Below are 19,950 nucleotides of genomic sequence, written 5' to 3'. Positions count from 1 at the left end.
TAAGCCACTTTCATTGTATACGATCGCATGCAGCTGTGATTCGTGCGGTGTTGGAACGTGTGGACACCTTCATTCGCCGCACAACTGGATATCTCTGTCGGTAGTGCTGAAACACTCGTCCACCAGTTGGGATACTCAAAGGGACGTGCCAGCTGGGTTCGTCGCCGCTTAACAGAAGATCACAGAGGGCAACGAAGGATCATCTGCACGAAATTGCTTGCACTTCACGAGGCTGATCGTGTCAGGTTTTTTTTGTCGAACATCGTCACAGACGATGAAGCACGGGTTGATCACTTGCAACCAACAACGTAACGGCAGTCCATGGAGTGACGCCACTCCACCTCTCCTCAAATACGCACCTTCAGCCGGTGAAAGTCATGGCGACGGCGTTCAGGGACTCTGAAGAGATTACGAGGTGCATTCAAGTTCTAAGGCCTCCGATTTTTTTTCTAATTAACTACTCACCCGAAATCGATGAAACTGGCGTTACGTCTCGACGTAATCGCCCTGCACACGTACACATTTTTCACAACGCTGACGCCATGATTCCATTGCAGCGGCGAAGGCTTCTTTAGGAGTCTGTTTTGACCACTGGAAAATCGCTGAGGAATAGCAGCACGGCTGGTCAATGTGCGGCCACGGAGAGTGTCTTTCATTGTTGGAAGAAGCCAAAAGTCACTAGGAGCCAGGTCAGGTGAGTAGGGAGCATGAGGAATCACTTCAAAGTTGTCATCACGAAGAAACTGTTGCGTAACGTTGGCTCGATGTGCGGGTGCGTTGTCTTGGTGAAACAGCACACGCGCAGCCCTTCCCGGACGTTTTTGTTGCAGTGCAGGAAGGAATTTGTTCTTCAAAACATTTTCGTAGGATGCACCTGTTACCGTAGTGCCCTTTGGAACGCAATGGGTAAGGATTACGCCCTCGCTGTCCCAGAACATGGACACCATCATTTTTTCAGCACTGGCGGTTACCCGAAATTTTTTTGGTGGTGGTGAATCTGTGTGCTTCCATTGAGCTGACTGGCGCTTTGTTTCTGGACTGAAAAATGGCATCCACATCTCATCCATTGTCACAACCAACGAAAAGAAAGTCCCATTCATGCTGCCGTTGCTCGTCAACATTGCTTGGCAACATGTCACACGGGCAGCCGTGTGGTCGTCCGTCAGCATTCGTGGCACCCACCTGGATGACACTTTTCGCATTATCAGGTCGTCCTGCAGGATTGTGTGCGCAGAACGCACAGAAATGCCAACTCTGGAGGCGATCTGTTCAACATTCATTCGGCGATCCCCCAAAACAATTCTCTCCACTTTCTCGATCATGTCGTCAGAGCGGCTTGTGCGAGCCCGAGGTTGTTTTGGTTTGTTGTCACACGATGTTCTGCCTTCATTAAACTGTCGCACCCACGAACGCACTTTCGACACATCTTCAACACATCCATAACTCCATCACCACATGTCTCCTTCAACTGTCGATGAATTTCAGTTGGTTTCACACCACGCAAATTCAGAAAACGAATGATTGCACGCTGTTCAAGTAAGGAAAACGTCCCCATTTTAAGTATTTAAAACAGTTCTCATTCTCGCCGCTGGCGGCAAAATTCCATCTACCGTACGGTGCTGCCGTCTCTGGGACGTATTGACAATGAACGCGGCCTCATTTTAAAACAATGCGCATGTTTCTATCTCTTTCCAGTCTGGAGACAGAAAATCGGAGGCCTTAGAACTTGAATGCACCTCGTATTTTGTCTGATGTCCTCCCACACGGTGCAACTATCAGCTCTGAAATGTATCATGCTCCCCTCAGGAAGGTGAAGAAACAACTTCAGCGTGTTCGTCACCACAAAAATTCAAACGAACTACTTCTTCGTGACAATGCAAGGCCTCACGCAAATCTACACACCCGACAGGAGCCCACATAACTTTATTCGGCTGTTCTTCCTCGTTTGCTCTACTGAAGTTCTCCCTGTAAGGTGGCGGAAGGCCGTCGCATAGAACGGAGATTATGTTGAAAAATAGTGTTTTGTAGCCAAAAGAGTTAACAATAATATGGTGCATTGGAATCCTGAATAAAATCAATCTGATTTCGGAAAAAAGTGTTATATTACTTACTGAACTCTTCTCGTATAAAAGCCGTGGGGCACCTGCTCCTGAAAACATATTTTGAAACGGACCTTCTAACTACTAATGTTTTTATTGCAATCGGTTTTAAATTAGAGGGAAGGAAAAAAAAGATAGGGTTCACCGTGCGATCAGTGACGAGGTCATTAATGACGAAGCATATGGGCGGCTTAGTGATGGATGAGGAGGAAAATCGTCCGTGTCCATTTGCCTGGATGGCCGGACGGGGAATTGAAACACTGACCCCACGAATGCGAGTCCTGTATCATACCACTACGCCACGCTGCTCGGTAGTTTCAATTCATTGTAAGTGAAAGAAAAATAGCCCTCTGTCACTATTTTTAACGAATTAACCGGGTTTCAACACTGCTAGGAGTGTCTTCCTCAGTATTTAAATCAAAGAATGGTCTATAACATGGTCACAGAATTATGACTAAAAACGTATGATACTGAATATAAGTACGGAGTCATCGTGAAAGACTGGCAGTACTTACATGTCATTTATAAAATAATAAATATGGCAAAAGGGCATTAACAATTTGTCCATTTTATTTGGACTGTTGAGCTCCGTAGCCGTGGATAATGATATTTTACTGTAAAAATACAGCGACCAGCCACTTTTTTTAATGCGTTTTATTTATGCAAAATGCATTTCGGGTTTGCACCCATCATCAGCTGGCAAATTGCATGTATCTTCAGTTTCTACAGTGGTAAAATATCGACAGCAGTTTGGATGCTGCAGCAGGCCTGTGCAAAAGCAACGATTCCAATCATTTACTTCAATTTCGCGAGTTTAAAGTTACGCACTATCAGTTGTTCATTTTACTTACATTCTCCTCTCCTTGTTTTTTTTCTTGGCCTTTCTTCTTTTTTGTAACAGCACAAACGCTTTTTGTCACGTATTTTACACAGGCGCACTGCGTTATCCGCCATGTTGTCGACTGACAGTTTTTGTTCACATACAAGCAGTTTATCTATGGACAGAGTTATATATTACGGAAGTTTTGAGGTTCTAGCTAAGCTACTGTTTACTAAACATTGACTTGGGTGATAGAAGTATTCTAAGTACGATGTATACTAAGTTTTTTTTGTTACTTAGGCAGTATTGAAGATAATAAAGTAACATAACACATTTATACAAAGCAGTAATTCATACATTTACAAATAACAAAGACAGAATTAAGATTTTTATGTTGTATATTATTACACGCATTTGTTGGGTTTATATTAGTTTACGTTATTTCTTGATTGTGCTTAGTAAGTGGTTTGATAAGTAGAGTGTGGAAGTTTTTCAGAAATATTCGGTTTGGTAACTCTGTTTGGTCGTTAAGTATGTCAGAAGTGGATGCATGTTTATGTGAATAAATTTCGATTTCTTCTAGGAGGTTCATTCTTTTTCCTTTGTTGGCTAGGTGGAGAACTTGTAGGTTATGGGATATGTCTGTTACTTGATGTTCTTCTTCTGCTACATGTTGGGCAAATGTGGATTTATTTAAGTTTTTTAAACGAAGAGCATCCATGTGTTCTCGAAAAAAAAAGGCATTAGTCACAAAGATATTTAACGAGCAGCCCTTAGTGGCTCGCCATCACAGTTTTTTTACCTTAAACATCTTTGTGACTAATGCCCTTTTGGCATATTTATTATTTTATAAATGACATAACTACTGCCAGTCTTTCACGATTATTCCGTACTTATATTCAGTATCATACGTTTTTAGTCGTAATTCTGTGACCATGTTATAGACCATTCTTCGATTTAAATTGTGAGGAAGACACTCCTAGCAGTGTTGAAACCCAGTTAATTCGTTAAAAATAGTGACCGAGGGCTGTTTTTCTTTCAATTTTAACTAGTCACGGTCTCTGAATGTGCAGCCATGTACAAAATTTTTCAATTTATTATGTACTAAATGAAGAGTAGTTCAGTCCTGATTTTCGTAATCATTCATCAGACATGGCCGCGCGGTTTGAGGCGCCTTGTCACGGATTGCGGGGTCTCTCCCGCCGGAAGTTCGAGTCGTTCCTCGGGCATGTGTGTTTGTGTGTGCGTGTGTGTGTGTGTGTGTGTGTGCGTGTGGGTATGTGTGTGTTTGTTGTTCTTAGCATAAGTTAGTTTGAGTAGTGTATAAGTCTAGGGACCGATGACCTCAGCAGTCTGGTCCCTTAGGAATACACACACATTTGAACATCAGACATGTAGATAATGTCCTGGATTAAAAATGAACTCCAAGTTTTCAGTACTACAAATGGTTCAAATGGCTCTGAGCACTATAGGACTCAACATCTTAGGTCATAAGTCCCCTAGAACTTAGAACTACTTAAACCTAACTAACCTAAGGACACCACACACACCCATGCCCGAGGCAGGATTCGAACCTGCGACCGTAGCAGTCCCGCGGTTCCGGACTGCAGCGCCAGAACCGCTAGACCACCGCGGCCGGCTTCAGTACTACATTTTACAGTTTATTGGTGGCACAAAGAATGCTGTGTGTAATAAGCTGCTGAGAAAGCTTTCTTAGTTACCTGTATGCAATGTGGGAAAACGTCCTCCAGTCGAGGAGAGAGAGCGTGCAACCATCCTCGCTCAGACTCTTGAGTCTGGACACCTATTCCAGCAGAACTTACCGGGACTCACGTACGCAGAACTGGACAGCGCTTTCGCTTAGAGAAAGGGTAAATACGCGGAAGAAGTCGAGGCGACGACGCCATGTGGCGAGCCAGGCAGAACAAATATTATGCGACTACCAGCAAGCGTCGACGCGCGGAGACAGAATGTTTTACAAGTTAATGGACCGTTCTCCGAGGAGATGCCTGAAGAAACAGCAGCATGTGTTGCAACGAAAACGCACGGCACGCTCTCAACAACGGTCGCTGGGTACATTCACGTATCACCGCTATCATTTATTTGTGCAGTTGGTACTGAAACAGAGTTTTATGTGAATGTCTGGGCAAAGGATAACACAATATGTCAGCTCTTGCAGTTCAATCGGTATGACTGAAGTGTTTCGATCTATATCAGGATCTCCGTGTTAGTAGCACAGCAAACAGAAATTCTGTGAGGAGTGAACGTTTTATTTCCCTCATACTGGTTTCTGCCATATGTTGGAAAGGAGAACGCAGCAATTCATGTAAATGCGTTTGACTTGTATTCTGTCAGAGAACTGGTTTGATGTATCTCTCCCCGTTAGCCTATTCTGCGCTAGTCTCTTTATCTATGCGTTGCCTCTGCAGCGCACATTTTCTTGAACCTGCTCTCCATTTGCACTTTTTACGGCCTACTTCCCCCCCCCCCCCCCCCCCCAACACGAGGTGCATTCAAGTTCTAAGGCCTCCGATTTATTTTCTAATTAACTACTCACCCGAAATCGATGAAACTGGCGTTACTTCTCGACGTAATCGCCCTGCAGACGTACACATTTTTCACAACGCTGACGCCATGATTCCATGGCAGCGGCGAAGGCTTCTTTAGGAGTCTGTTTTGACCACTGGAAAAGAGCTGAGGCAATAGCAGCACGGCTGGTGAATGTGCGGCCACGGAGAGTGTCTTTCATTGTTGGAAAAAGCCAAAAGTCACTAGGAGCCAGGTCAGGTGAGTAGGGAGCATGAGGAATCACTTCAAAGTTGTTATCACGAAGAAACTGTTGCGTAACGTTAGCTCGATGTGCGGGTGCGTTGTCTTGGTGAAACAGCACACGCGCAGCCCTTGCCGGACGTTTTTGTTGCAGTGCAGGAAGGAATTTTTTCTTCAAAACATTTTCGTAGGATGCACCTGTTACCGTAGTGCCCTTTGGAACGCAATGGGTAAGGATTACGCCCTCGCTGTCCCAGAACGTGGACACCATCATTTTTTCAGCACTGGCGGTTACCCGAAATGTTTTTGGTGGCGGTGAATCTGTGTGCTTCCATTGAGCTGACTGGCGCTTTGTTTCCGGATTGAAAAATGGCATCCACGTCTCATCCATTGTCACAACCGACGAAAAGAAAGTCCCATTCATGCTGTCGTTGCGCGTCAACATTGCTTGGCAACATGCCACACGGGCAGCCATGTGGTCGTCCGTCAGCATTCGTGGCACCCACCTGGATGACACTTTTCGCATTTTCAGGTCATCGTGGAGGATTGTGTGCACAGAACCCACAGAAATGCCAACTCTGGAGGCGATCTGTTCAACAGTCATTCGGCGATCTCCCAAAACAATTCTCTCCACTTTCTCGATCATGTCGTCAGACCGGCTTGTGCGAGCCTGAGGTTGTTTCGGTTTGTTGTCACACGATGTTCTGCCTTCATTAAACTGTCGCACCCACGAACGCACTTTCGACACATCCATAACTCCATCACCACTGAAACGTCCCCTTTGAACAATTTTACATGTGAAACGTCCACTTAGAACAATTATACAAGCCTGTGCTTAACCTGACACACAATATTATTTAGCGCAACGCAATCTGACTTTCAATAACCCCTACAAAACAATGGCCCTGACTAACTTTAACCTATACCTTTTACAAATCACTTACCTCACAAAAATCTTCGCTACTCAAGCTACTGCAAAACAGCGAGCGCCACTACTGCCAGCTAAATAAAAGATTCAAACTACTGAAGGTACTAACTACTGATAGGGATAGTTAGCAAATGAAAGATATTAATAGAGAACAAACAATGTATTTACCTTAATATTCATAATTGACATTCAGTCTTACAGATTATCAAAACTCCGCCATCTCTCTCCCCACGTCCACCACTGCTGGCGGCTCACCTCCAACTGCCCAGCGCTACGCGCTGTTCGCATCCAGCTATAGCAGTTCATGACAACAATGGCAGACAACAATGCAAACTAGCCACATACTGCACACAGCACAGCCAGTGATTTTCATATAGAGCGCTACGTGGCATTACCCATATAAAAATCTAAACAGCCTACTTACATAGCCCCCATGCTCCCCACAAAAAATTTTACAAAATATTTTTGGGCAGTGGCCAATAAAGATTTAATAAAATTTTTCATAATTACAATAACAAAGATATCAAATGCACACACTTATTGATACAATGTTGGTCAACAGCTAAAATTTTTTTCACAGTCAATAAAGACAGTCCTGATCATTCATCATAAGAGTAAACCTGCAGTTTGTTTGCTCAAAGTCTGAGCAGTAAAATACAATGCACACGGAAGTAGTGGATTTCCATGCAGTCTTGAAGAAGCAGTATTGTCCTTCCAACGGTAAGACAGTGCTGACTCTTGACATGCTGACAGGTAATGGGCCACAACAGAGCAAACCCACAGCAGAGTCAGTCGACGTTTCGAAGAATATTGGTAGGTAGGTCATCACAGAGTAGACCCACTGTAGTCCTGGTAGAGATTGTGGTATTGGTGGGCCACCAGAGGTGCAGACCCACTGTAGTCCTTGTAGAGATGGCCAGCAGCCATCTGTTGCGACTGTGCAGGTGCACAATCACCATTGAAGAGTCTTGCGGATAATAGAGCAAGTCCATAACCACCACTTGTGCACTCACAAAGTTTTTGGAATTGTCCTTAGAACCAGCAATGCTGTTATCCAGTCCCTTGCTGAATTAGTAACACACGTGCAAACACTAACAGTCCCAACTTCTCACATAGTGTCCATATAGTATGACCAACAGAAAAGTGTGCAGTGAAATGAATGCTTACAAGTTAATAATATGATGAACTGGTGTCAATTACAATTTTATGACGTAAGAATACAATTACAAAGGTACATAATACATCATTAAAAACATAACAATACAGATAACATTTTTTAGTAATAGGGGCTTTACAAAAGAATAGAAATAAACATATACATCAGTGTTACAGGAATGATGACATGAGTACAAAAATAAAAGATCAGAATCACTTTCGAAACATCAATTTCACACATGAGCATTAAAACAAAACAGAATAAATAATGTCTAAGCATCATTACAAAGAAAATAACAGAGTATTAGAAAAATTCTACAACATAGCTCTCATCAGCTAAACACATAAAGACAGGAAAAACACAAATACACAAGGGTACACAAACATATAGCGGAATAATAGAAGGAAAGGACAGGGTTTGTTTTACTGCAGTATTTTCAAAACTTTCTTTACTTCTCGGAGATCTCCCTTCATTCATCATTATTCCCAAAAAGTCCTATCTATACCTCCTTCCTGTATTCTATTCATATTATTTCTGATTGTACAATACTCATTTGGGCCCAATCTTTTTCATATCACTTCGCATTGCATTCTTTACCTATTCTCCATAGTCAGTTTCTTATATAGTCTACCCCCTCTTAAGCTAACTTAAATCTACTGAGCTCAGATATATATACCAAGGGACGAGGCAATGCAGCATCACATAACACAGTTAATATAAACAGCAATGAAAAAAAAACGCAGATTTGCGAAGCAAGCAGCATTAAGAAATTAGCAAAAGTCAAATTCAATAACACTATACCTGGCAAACAGTAGCAACTTATACCTAGACATGACATAGCTCAAGCAGAATAAATATTACAGTAAAAACAACAGTGCAGACAAGGGAAATGTCTATTCACATCTTAATGTCTATGTAATTAAAGTGGTGCACCATAACAACTTATTGTAAAAAAAAATATTACCATGTACTTGAAAAGAAAATTATGTGTTACTGTTACTAGTTCCTTCTTATTGTTCTTCCCTTTCCAAGTGCTCCTTTTTTAAAGAATGTGGATCATAAAATAATTATTTAATAGATCTGTTGACAGAAAGAGTTCACATTAGCAAATGCATCTCAGTTTATTTTATAAAACTAATGCTGCAACACAGCTGGAAACCAGATATTAAATGAAATAAGCAACTATGAAAAGCAAAGCATAAAAATATCATTCAATAGTCATGTGGCATTTCGTAAGTCAGTAGCACTCAACTCTCGGAGAAAGACACTTGTCATAATCAGGTGTGCAGATGTACGAATATTTCCCATCAATTCATAAGCATTTCAATAATTAGCACAAAGTGCGAGTAATCATATGTTTTTAAGTAACGAGGGTGTCGCATTAGCGATGAAAGGCACACCCTAATGGCTTGTTCTCCAGGTGTTTGACGCAGCTGTGTGCCCACAACGCATTACAAAAATCATATGTTTTCAAGTAGCGAGCGTGTCGCATTAGCGATGCCCTCTACAAAGGAATGTCATTAACAGTGGTATAGGCCTCTCTTTGTCCTTCTCTTCCACCTGTGCCTCTGGCACACCCTAATGGCTTTCTTTTCTACTTGAGCGTCTGAAAAGGCTTGTTCTCCAGGTGTCTGACACACCTGGGTGCCCACGTCACATTATGTGCAGGTGGTCACTTAACTTTCTTACGGAAATATTTACGACAGTAGTTTCCGCTACAGTGACAGTCTCATATAAAAACATTTCACAGGTCAAGAATTTTATTGACATAAACATACCTCAACAGCATAATACACATCGTCGTCGTAAAAATAACATCATAAAACCTCAGTCAAATCTCAAAATCGTCGTAGCTTCCTCCAATAATTTCAAAACCTAACAAAATTCTCTGCTCATGTCAAAAGTGTCATCTGCCTCCAACGTACTTTAAAATCATACTCCCTTACCAAATACATCATTCAAAGTTCTCATAGTATCACAATGGTTCCAAAAAAATATGAACAGTGCACAAAGTACAGACAAAGTACAATTTCTTAAGTGTGAAGTAATCCAACTCTGTAATGGCGTAAACATGTGTCACTGACGTAGTAAAAGGATGTTTGTTTCTCTGTTAAATGATCAGATAGGTGTGTAATTTATGTGTTAGAGAAATATGGTACCGATGTGTTAAATTGTATAAGCAAATACCATATTAGCTAGGGCTCCTTGTGCTTGCCAAACACATGGTACACAAAGTAGGCGTGTACCCCCCTGAGGTTTATTGTAATTTTATCCTCAGGTATTACAGCTTACAGCAATGAAATGAAATGTGTCACGAAAAACTTTCTTTGTAATTCAAAAATCTCTAAAAATAAATGTCTTAAGTACAAAATTAATCACTCAAATACGTGTCCAGTAGCGCTAAATGTGCGTCTTGCTGTAAGATAATCTCTGGGAAGTGTCGTAGTTATTGTCCTCCGAAAGCTAAGTTCTGCAGAAGTCAATGTACTTACCTCATGATAAACAAAAGTGAAATGCTTTGCGTATAGATAACTTAGTTATTATGTTTATTGTTGCGATGCAGAAATTACTGTGCTGTAAAGTATTGTTGTGCTACGGAAAAGGCTGTCTCCTTGTAGCAATAGCACAAAAGTCACCACTAAAACATGTTTTACTTTACAGAAGAATTCAGAAAAACTGTGCAGATATCAAACAGATACACCGCAAAAGCAACATTGTAAATTGTCACTCATTAGTAACGTCGTGATATAATCGTGTAGCTGTCACACAAACCAACCACTGTGTCATCTGGCATTTCACAGAAAGCACCAAATCCAGAATCCACACGTAAGCAAACCAAAATGTTGCATGAAAATTTCATTAGCAGTGCTGGTATATGTTCTAAGTATGTAAGCCGTATATTCGTTATGTAATCGTGCAACTAACAAGGAAGAATGTATAAATAACAACACTGTGTCGTCTGTTCGCAATAACAATGCATTCGCAATTACTTGTCTAAGTTACCTATGTTCTTGACTGGATGGTTAGTTAACTTTAAAACATAGTTGCATGTTAACAGTTTCTCAGTGGGACAAATTGTACAAGTAGCGTGAAGTGAAAATTGCAAAGACTAAGTTAAAAAGCAGATTATCTGTCAATAAATGGTTTTACATGAGAAATGTGGTGCAATCTTTTACCCTTTGCTCTTTTCAGTACGCAGAGTTTCAACTTGAATGCAAGTATCATGCGGTATTCGTCCGTAAAGAATACGGGAATTTTGCTCAAGGTTAGCGTCAATGTTATTTTTCTCGGAGCCAGCCGGCGCACGCAGCTGCCTGCGGTGCGAGTCATTGTCTGTTTCTTTGTTGGCGCGCGCCGTTACTGGGATTAGGAGGCCTAACTTCCATAAATTCGCCTTGCCGAGAGGGCCCAGCTCTGTTTAAAACTCGCCAGTTCTGATGCAGTTCAGGTCTGTCGTTACGATCATATCGTCTGTCGTCATGTCGGTAGGTTCGATAGTTTCTTTCTTGTCGGTCATGTGGTGGAGAATTTCTGCCTGAGTCGTAACTGCGTGCTGGACCGTTGCGTCTAAAGTTATTCTGTCTCCCTTGATAATAGTTATATTGGTTCCCATATTGTCTGTTTCTCTGATTGTCTCTGTGATAGTCATTACTGCGGAGAGGTGATCTTTCCCTGTAATTATTACTACTCTGCCAACGGTTGTCATACGGGTGGTGTCTGTTTTGGTCACGATTTGCGTTGTAAGAATAGACTTTTCGTGTCCAGTTATTATTTCTGTCGTCACGGAATTGTGACGGATGTGACCTGTAGTGATTGTTTTCCTGTTTTCGCATCCCGCGACTGTCTGTGTCAATTTCCAGTTCTTGTAACAATCCCTGAAAAGCTTCAATGTCGTCTTTGCAACGTCCTGCCAAAATAATATGTCGTAAATGTTCAGGCAGTTTGATTAAGCAAATGCGGATGAGTTCTGAGGGGCTGTATGGGTTTGATAGGTACTGATTCTTGTGCAACATGTCTTCAAAATATTTGACAAGACTGGAAAATTCAGATTGTTCAAAGTGTTTCATCATCATGATGCTATGTTTTACGCGGTCTTGTGTGGCTTGAGACCAATATGCTGAGAGGAAGGCATGGTAAAATTCTCCTTCACTGTGGCAATCATGAATGACCGATCGCATTCTTACAGCTGGTTCATTCTCTAAGTAGCCACACATAAATTCTAATCTGTGCTCCAATGACCAGTTGGGAGGAAAACAATGAGAGAATTGATGGAGCCATGCTTGTGGATGAATGTCGTTGCCAGAATTCTTAAATGTTTTGAATTTACGTGTAGTAATGAACAGCTTATAGTCAAAATCATCGTGTCGGCGAGTAGCATGTCGGTCATTGTCACGTCGTTTCGGCGGTTCCATCTCAAAATTCGGTGTACCTTGCCAATTTCTTTCATAATTACCGAAATGCCCTGTGCTATTATTTTGTGGCTTTTCCGTATTTCTAAGTTCCTCTTCCCGTGTTGGAGCGCGAGTATCCTCTGAAATATGTAATTCTTGTATTACCTGTGTCAACTGATCTTGTACTTCCCGGATTTCTCTTTTGTACTGTGTATTGATTTGATTTTGATTTTGTTTGAATTTTCTAATTTGTTCATACTCTTCTGTGTCAGTGAAGGCTATGGGTCTTGTGTCATTCAGATCATCATCTACCTTTGTAGATAAGTTAGTGACCTGATCCGAAAGTTCGGCTACTTTCTCTGATAATGAACTAATTTCCCCCATGTGTCTTTCTACTGTGTCCTTTAAGTTTTCCTGAGTTTTTGCAAGTTGCGTAACCGAATCGGTAGATGCAACTGAGTCCATTTTAGCTTGCAAGGTCTCATGATTTTCATGAACAATAGTTTGCAGCTCTTTTATGGCTGCTTCGTGATTCTGTAATGCATTTTCATGCCGCGAAAAAATAGGCTGAAAATGCTCACAAATTTGTGTTTTTACGTCATTACAGACTTTTTGGCATTTCGATTCAATGTTATGTAACTCAGTAGTTAGATCTTCACGTGTTTGTTCAAGTGTGGTGTCTAACTTCCGAAGATTTTGTTCCATTGTGTCTAACTTTTGAAGATTTTGTTCCACTGTGTCTAACTTTTTAAGATTTTGTTCCACTGCGTCTAACTTTTTAAGATTTTGTTCCATTGTGTCTAACTTTTGAAGATTTTGTCCCATCTGTCTCTGATTTTGTTCCATTTGTTGCATTAGTTGTAATAACAATGCATTAGTGTCTGGAATCTGTTCCTCTACTCTTTTCGGCAGTGCATTTGCGCCGGCAACATTCACATTTTGACAAGCTGAAAATGTGTCTTGACTTATTTGAGAAAACGGTGAGGACGCAAAACCTGAATCTACAGTATTTGCAATATTGTGTCCTATCATTTCGGATTCCTGAGGCGAGCTGTTGCCGACCGACCGATCGATAATGCTTCCCTGTTCACTACCTGTTTGACTGGAGGTGAGCCGCCAGCAGTGGTGGATGTGGGGAGAGAGATGGCGGAGTTTTGAAAAATGTCATGAACTGCTGTATATATTATGAATCTTGAGGTAAATACATTGTTTGTTCTCTATTAGAATCTTTCATTTGCTAAGACTATCAGTAGTTAGTGCCTTCCGTAGTTTGTATCTTTTATTTAGCTGGCAGTAGTGGCACTCGCTGTATTGCAGTAGTTCGAGCAACGAAGATTTTTGTGAGGTAAGTGATTTGTGAAAGGTATAGTTTAATGTTTGTCAGGACCATTCTTTTGCAGGGATTTTTGATAGTCAGATTGCGTTGCGCTAAAATTATTGTGTGCCAGGTTAAGCACAGTCTTGTACAATTGTTCTAAGTGGACGTTTCATATGTATAATGTTTGTAAGGGGACGTTTCATATGGCGACCGTATGTAACGTCCCCTTTGAACAATTTTACATGTGAAACGTCCACTTAGAACAATTATACAAGCCTGTGCTTAACCTGACACACAATATTATTTAGCGCAACGCAATCTGACTTTCAATAACCCCTACAAAACAATGGCCCTGACTAACTTTAACCTATACCTTTTACAAATCACTTACCTCACAAAAATCTTCGCTACTCAAGCTACTGCAAAACAGCGAGCGCCACTACTGCCAGCTAAATAAAAGATTCAAACTACTGAAGGTACTAACTACTGATAGGGATAGTTAGCAAATGAAAGATATTAATAGAGAACAAACAATGTATTTACCTTAATATTCATAATTGACATTCAGTCTTACAGATTATCAAAACTCCGCCATCTCTCTCCCCACGTCCACCACTGCTGGCGGCTCACCTCCAACTGCCCAGCGCTACGCGCTGTTCGCATCCAGCTATAGCAGTTCATGACAACAATGGCAGACAACAATGCAAACTAGCCACATACTGCACACAGCACAGCCAGTGATTTTCATATAGAGCGCTACGTGGCATTACCCATATAAAAATCTAAACAGCCTACTTACACCACATGTCTCCTTCAACTGTCGATGAATTTCAATTGGTTTCACACCACACAAATTCAGAAAACGAATGATTGCACGCTGTTCAAGTAAGGAAAATGTCGCCATTTTAAGTATTTAAAACAGTTCTCATTCTCGCCGCTGGCGGTAAAATTCCATCTGCCATACGGTACTGCCATCTCTGGGACGTATTGACAATGAATGTGCGGCCACGGAGGTTAGGCGGAGTATAAATGTAGATGTAGATGTAGAACGCGGCCTCATTTTAAAACAATGCGCGTGTTTCTATCTCTTTCCAGTCCCGAGAAAAAAAATCGGAGGCCTTAGAACTTGAATGCACCTCGTATATATATATAAAGGGTGATACAAAAAGGTACGGCCAAACTTTCAGGAAACATTCCTCACACACAAATAAAGAAAAGATGTTTGTGGACATGTGTCCGGAAACACTTCGTTTCCATGTTAGAGCTCATTTTAGTTTCGTCAGTATGTTCTTCTACCTACGCTCAATGGAACACGTTATCATGATTTCATACGGGATACTCTACCTGTGCTGCTAGAATATGTGCCTTTACAAGTACGACACAACACGTGGTTCATGCACGATGGGGCTCCTGCACATTTCAGTCGAAGTGTTCGTACGCTTCTCAACAACAGATTCGGTGACTGATGGATTCGTAGAGGCGGACCAATTCCATGGCCTCCACGCTCTCCTAACCTCAACCCTCTTGACTTTCGTTTATGGGGGCATTTGAAAGCTCTTGTCTACGCAACCCCGGTACCAAATGTAGAGACTCTTCGTGCTCGTATTGTGGACGGCTGTGATACAATACGCCATTCTCCAGGGCTGCATCAGCGCATCAGGGATTCCATGCGACGGAGGGTGGATGCATGTATCCTCGCTAACGGAGGATATTTTGAACATTTCCTGTAACAAAGTGTTTGAAGTCACGCTGGTACGCTCTGTTGCTGTGTTTTTCCATTCCATGATTAATGTGATTTGAAGGGAAGTAATAAAATGAGCTCTAACATGGAAAGTAAGCGTTTCCGGACGCATGTCCACATAACATATTTTCTTTATTTGTGTGTGAGGAATGTTACCTGAAAGTTTGTCCGTACCTTTTTGTAACACCCTATATACATATATACACATATACATATATACACACATATACATATACACATGTATACATATATATATACATATACACATATATACACACATATATACATATACACATATATACATATACACATGTATACATATATATACATATACACATATATACACACATATATACATATACACACATATATATATAAGTTTTGTTTTACACAGTTTTGAAAATCGTTACCAGGTAGGTGGCGCTCCTCATTGCCCAGGTGCGGCAGAACAACTTCCTCATGTGACAGGCGCGTCATTCCAGGCTGTAGCGGTAATAGTGGGACAGGAGTGGTCTTTTTCGACAGGCGTAGTTCTGAAGTGCTGTTCTCTTCCAGGTCAGTCACCAACATGGTTTGGAAAAGCGACGAGCTTTCATTTGCCGCCGAGGCTTACTTTCCGAACGGATGCTCTGTGACCGAAAACCAGCGCGCCTTTCGAAATCGCTTCATTGTTGCCCTGCTGGACCGTGTCCTGGCAAGAAATCAATTGTTACATGGCTCACTACTAATCTACGAGGCTTTCTGCACGCAGACGTGCGTCCGCCCTTGGACTTCCCGACAGTTCAGTGAGTCAAATTCTTCGCGATGGCCCTCCGTACAGGTTGGTGGTTGCGCCGGAGCTCCCCGAACACGACTTCAGTTCTTGGAGAAACGCATGTCAGACACTTCTCGATAACGATCCTGATGATGCAGTTGTGTTTTTTTTATTTTTTAGCGATGGAGCCCATGTTCACTTAACTGGATGCATCAACAAACAGAACAAGCGCTAGTGGGCCGACACCAGCCCCGAAAATTGCATAGAAGACCTCTGCAGTTATCTAAAGCCAAAAAATATTGTAGAACAAATGCAAACTGGTACTTTTCATTTATTATTCCAAAAAATATTCATAAAATGTGCGTACAATACATTTATCCTTAGTTTCAAAAGTGTAATGGTGCTAAAATAACAATTATTATTGGTGATACACTGTTAAAACCTTTCGCAGAAGTTATCGAAGGAGGGACGGAGATGATTCGCTTGCTGCAAGGCTTCAGAGTTTCCATGACAACTTGTGTTGTTTTGCTACAGAAACAGGAGTGTAAAACATCGTGCTACAGTATGCTGCGTCTGCTGATGATATGTCACAAAATTCCACGTGAGTGAGGAACACGCATGCACACGCCCACGTACACACACACACACACACGCACTCCTCAAGTTCATTCGATGTGAAACGTGTCGCGCTTAGTGTATTCACTATTTGGAAAATACAGCTCCCACACTATTAATTCGGCTCTGGCACATAAACAAGACACGCTACGAAAGCTTATGGAGTGCGATATCTGAAGTTTCGTATCTTTACTCTCGCACACGGATTAAAATTCTCACAATAACTGAACAGCAATACGACTGTGGGAACGACATGGTTGAGATTCCTGAGAAAGGCTCGGCGGGGCTTCGCAGTCTCTTTCGCTTGGTTCCCGACCATGAAATTTCGCAAGTCGGAGTTCTGCCCTCAGACACATCTGAAATTCGCAAGAACGTAGGGCTGCTTACTTCCAGAAGTTCAAATGGCTCTGAGCACTATGGGACTTAACAGCTGAGGTCATCAGTCCCCTAGAACTTAGAACCACTTAAACCTAACTAACCTAAGGACATCACACACATCCATGCCCGAGGCAGGATTCGAACCTGCGACCGTAGCGGTCGCGCGGTTCCAGACTGCAGCGCCTAGAACTGCTCGGCCACTCCGGCCGGCCTTCCAGAAGTCTTTTTGATATTATACGCCCTAGTTGTCTGGCCTTATCCATAAACTCTACCACTCTGGCGTTAATCACGTGGTTTCTGTATTTATTATTATATTATTATATGAATGTGTGGTATTTCAGTGACCATTTCAGAAACACCAAAATTATGTTTATCACTGCCTGATGGATACCGTCTAGAAAACTAGAACTAACCGCAGAGTTTCATATCCGTTTTAACTACCAGCATGGTTGATTTTCTAGGGAACAATTGTTTTATTCAGGCGTTGGCTGAGGTACGCTTTGGATTGAATTTGCAAATCTCAGTGACCAAAGCAATTGGGCATACAGTTGAGATGTAAATTACATAAATATTTAATTTTGGTTGGCTCTGACATACACAGGACGAAGCGCTTCCCGAAGTACCTAACTAGTCCGGAAATTACTGCCATAGGTTCTTTGGAATTCTTACTCATATTACTCAAGAAAACAGAGGAACATATTTTGCACCAGCTGAATAACGTAGAAGCGGACTAGGCAGTCAAAATCGCTATGTTCCAAGACAGCATGTTGTCACTGTGAGCGGGCGGAACCACTTCGCATCTGCTGAGGAAATTACAAATAATGTCTTTCAGAAAATTAGTAAGTGGTTCTCTACAAATAGACTCTCACTAAATTTTGAGAAAACACCGTTTATACAGTTTTGTTCAGTAAATGGCATAACACCATTGATAAGGTAGGACACTCAAAATTTCTGGGTATGTGCATTGATGAGAAATTGAATTGGAAAAAACACATTGATGATCTGCCCAAACGGTTAGGTTCAGCTATGGATGCTATTAGGTTTATTGCAAATTTTGGTGTAACAGATCAGTAAATTAGCCTACTATGGCTATTTTCATCCACTGTTTTCATATGGCATTTATTTAAGGAACTCAGATATTCACAGTACTTTCTTAATACATATATTCATTTAAGAAATTTGTCATCATCAACCCATCCCAATTAAAAAACAACAGCGAAGTGCATAGCTACAACACTAGAAGAAAGGATGATCTTCACTCTTCTGGATTAAATCTCACTTTGGCACAGAAAGGGGTGAATTGTGCTGCCTCTAAACGTTTTTGTCATTTGCCAAACAGTATTACAAGTCTGACAGATAGCCAACCAACATTTAAAAGCAAATTTAAAAAAATGTTCAAATGTGTGTGAAATCTTATGGAACTTAACTGCTAAGGTCATCAGTCCCTAATCCTACACACTACTTAACCTAAATTATCCTAAGGACAAACACACACACCCGTGCGCGAGGGAGAACTCGAACCTCCGCAAATTAAAAGAATTTATGAATGACAACTCCTTCAACTCAATAGATGAATTCTTATATATGAAGTAGTAACTGTAAAAAAATTAATTATTTTGTGTAAAGAAAACTTACGTTAAAGTGACTCGTTCCACATCATTACGAAATGTTGTATTCATGACCTATGGAACAAGAAGTAATGTATTCATGTACATTATGTGAAAGTATTTTCAGGTTCCTAAAACAGGTAAAAATAAAAAAATTAAAATAATTATTCAGCTCTGAAATAACTGCCTAAGGCATTTCTTCCATACGTGTCATAGCCAAGTTGAATTAAATGCGGGTAGAAGGATCACGGAGGTCAAGTATTCCTGTGACGTATTCATCTCGTAGCAAGATGTCTACCAACTGAGATCTTATGTGGAGCACTGTCTCCTATAATTTCAGTACAAAAGTTCACAGTCTGCATAAAATTCTTCCACACTGCATACCGCTTCATGTTTAAAAAAAGTAGTCATTATATTGTTTCGATTTACAATATGATAAAGCCTGTAAGACTGAAAGATTTTTTCTGTGGATTGTGAAGAAAACGGTTCCTGGAGATTTACTATGACCGTGAATTTGTAATCAGAAAATGTTTAAAGAAAAACTTCATGAAGTAAGTTAATATTGTGTAATCACCAAGAACCCGTTTTACTTCCGGAAACTTCAAAACCAAACCTCTATATGAGAAGTTTCCCGATCCTGTTAAAATTCTGATGATAAATTCCTTAAATCCTTTGATAGTGGAAAACAGTAAAACACTCTGAAGCTAATTTGATAAATAATGGCACAGCATACTGTAATTTTGCTTACCAGATAAATTTGCATCTAAACATGAAAGAATGGAAACATGACGTTGAGTGGCATGTAAACCAAGATGGCGTACTTTGACAGTTCCCTCTAATACGCCAACTTGAACCAATGGCGAATAAGCTACTTCTTTTTAACTGGTCGGTGTAAATAACGTCAATGCCGGATGCCTCAACTTACACGTCTGGATGCCTCAACTTACACGTCTGGCCACGTTCCACAGTACAACACATAAATCCTATCTAAACTACTGTATACACACACACATCGAAGCACACCCTTTCGAAAGAAACATACCACGCACGCAACGACTAGTAAAAATACACTGAAAAGCAAAAACAAACAAATGACGTCAATAACTACTGTTAGTGATGGGGTCATCAATCACTGAAGATGAACAGCCTTTACAATACACTACTTTTATTTACAGAGAGAAACATTAAGAGATAGTCTTTTACAAAGCAGAAAGAAATTAAATTGGTTACAATTGTGTTTCTCGAAGAGAGGAATGGTTTTGAGTTTATCTGTTCTGGGTCGGCGTGATGTGGCCACGGCGGTAGAAGCACTTTGAAGTTGCTGATATGAATCCTGTAAGTTCATCCAGTCGTGTCCCTGGCCTTAATATATCG

This window comes from Schistocerca cancellata, chromosome 6 (assembly GCF_023864275.1).
Source record: "Schistocerca cancellata isolate TAMUIC-IGC-003103 chromosome 6, iqSchCanc2.1, whole genome shotgun sequence".
Classification (NCBI taxonomy): domain Eukaryota; kingdom Metazoa; phylum Arthropoda; class Insecta; order Orthoptera; family Acrididae; genus Schistocerca; species Schistocerca cancellata.
Note: the sequence above shows the minus strand (reverse complement) of the source record.